Source organism: Pinus tabuliformis, chromosome 1_2, assembly GCF_031772625.1.
Source record: "Pinus tabuliformis cultivar Carrire ecotype Pingquan chromosome 1_2, CPIR1, whole genome shotgun sequence".
NCBI lineage: Eukaryota > Viridiplantae > Streptophyta > Pinopsida > Pinales > Pinaceae > Pinus > Pinus tabuliformis.
The window spans coordinates 1,000,391,650-1,000,393,460 of NC_142298.1; positions in this window are offsets into that span (position 1 = coordinate 1,000,391,650).

The window sequence follows — 1,811 nt, forward strand, 5'->3', positions numbered from 1 at the left end:
ATTGTCTTATTATAGATGCATAATAATAAGAATTAACAGATACACACCTGTGATCGTTTTGTTACTAATAGATAGTTCTTTGTGGTGGATAACTATTTGTAAAGATTGTCTTGTTGAATTGTCGAATTCTGAAAAAAAAAAAAAAAAATTAAAAAAAATGAAGGACAATAGTTTGACTTTGATCTTATACATTAAATTTCCAAAATTTACAGTGACCTGAATTGTAATGCATACCCACCAAAATGTCTGGGCCATAGATTGGGATGGTCTGGATCTATTACGACTTGGCTATCATTCGTCGATTGTCTATAAACTTATAGGAAGATCCCATGTTCTGTAAAGAATAAAATAATGGTTTGAGTTTGAATAAAATGCGGCATTATTAAGGATAAACATTATTGAACTTAGAGGCTTATTATAGAGTCCAGTATGACATCATTTGTAATTCCATCGGTGATCAGTAGGTGTAATTTTATCAGTGATTAATAAAGAGTGTAATTTTATTTGTGTTTAATATAGAGTAGTGTTTAATATTAAAAAAAAACAAAATTATATGTGAATAGTAGGAATATCTAGGAAATTAGCAAACCAGAGTAGGCCCCATAATGCCATTGCCTCTGCCTTTGTATTAGTGCCTTTACCCGCACCCCAGTGAACATGATATGCCTGCTCAGGTGAAAATAGGATCAAGAAACCACATCTGCATGTGCTGCTTTGTGATGCACCGTCAAAAAACCCCTCAGGGTATATGATGTTTGGGCCTGTTTTTGTTTTTTTAGATTTTTTAGTATTCATGCCCATTTGTAGTTCAGATGAGAGTGTGCATCTAATTCTTTCCGCCACCAATGCATTGTTTTCTTTGTAGTTGTTGAAGATAATGTTGTTCCTCCATCTCTAGATCTCCCAAAGGAAAATAGGGGGAATATAGCATTATGTAATGTGTTGCTGACTCCACCATTCAAGGCAGTTAGATATGCAAGTGAACTGTGGGAGTTGGAGACCATATATGGCAGCTAGATTTTGCCAAATTTTAGAAACAATAGGACAAATAATGAATAGATGTCAATTATCTTCTTTCGCACTCCTGCAAAGAGCGCAAATCCCAGGTCCGGACCAATTTCTTTTTTGAAGGTTTGTCCATGTCAAATTTTTATTTCTCGAGATTAACAAGAGAAAAAAGTGTTTTTTGTAGGGATGTGAGAATTCCAAAATTTAGAAAACTAGCATACCTTAGGATGTATGGTGTCCCAACAACAGAGTTGTTCATATGCATCGGCCACCATGATGTTTTCGCCCTTCGTTTTTCCGCTCCATACAATCGAATCTCTTTCCGCATCTCTGCAAATTCCGGTCAGCTGTAGTTGTGTGCAGATGTTTTCCCAATCCTCTATGTTATGTACAAATAGCCCCAACCTTACAGAGAAATTCCAAATTGGGAAACTATTATGCCAAGTCTAAATGACTTATTCCCAGAAGTATATGCCATTTTTGTTAAGACCATGTTGGAGGGGATCTAAGATTTTGTCAATATCATCAATGCCCTAGATGTAATGCTATCCAATAGCAATGTGGTGTCCAGTACCCACTTTCCATGAGAGAAGTGATAGAAAATAATGATGGATCTTTGTAAAGTTGCGTCGAACAGATGAGCCGGTGTTGCAGCCAATACAACCCCAACGCATTCAAACCATAAAGTCGATGTCCTTCAGGTATTTATGTTTTATGATTGAACTCTTGGTGTCATATCCAAATATCCCTCGCCATAAAGATTTGAGTAGAAGAGCATAGCCAAATCTCTTCAAATGCAATAT